This window comes from Bison bison, unplaced genomic scaffold (genome assembly GCF_000754665.1).
Source record: "Bison bison bison isolate TAMUID 2011002044 unplaced genomic scaffold, Bison_UMD1.0 scf7180017864508, whole genome shotgun sequence".
Taxonomy (NCBI): Eukaryota; Metazoa; Chordata; class Mammalia; order Artiodactyla; family Bovidae; genus Bison; species Bison bison.
Window position 1 is genome coordinate 6,899,900 of NW_011495064.1, and position 287 is coordinate 6,900,186.

General features: G+C 71.1%; 1 protein-coding gene across 1 annotated transcript in view; it reads left to right on the forward strand.

Moving 5' to 3' along the window:
• CNOT11 (CCR4-NOT transcription complex, subunit 11) overlaps window positions 1-287 on the forward strand; it is a 31,977-nt gene that overhangs the window by 17,814 nt on the left and 13,876 nt on the right. The gene's annotated exons all lie outside the window — the stretch shown is intronic.

Consider the following 287-nt stretch of genomic DNA (forward strand, 5'->3'; position numbering starts at 1 on the left):
GGGCTCCGCGAGACTTCCGCAGGGCGAGATCCGGGCCCCGCCGGCGGCTCGGCCCCTCCTCCAAGCCCCGCCTCAATTTCCGGCTTTTTGCTCCGCCCCCTCGGCGTCTCGGGATCTTCTCCCTGGCCTGGCTCCAGCAGCCTCGCTCTGGCTGCGCGCTGCCCTCTCTTCTATTGCCGGCTGCGTTCCAGGCTTGTTTTGTTTGCGACGCTGTCGTGCCACAGCGCGCTTTACGGCCGCAGGGACGGAGCGAGCCGGCGCCAGGGCCCCCCCGGCCGGGAAGCAGG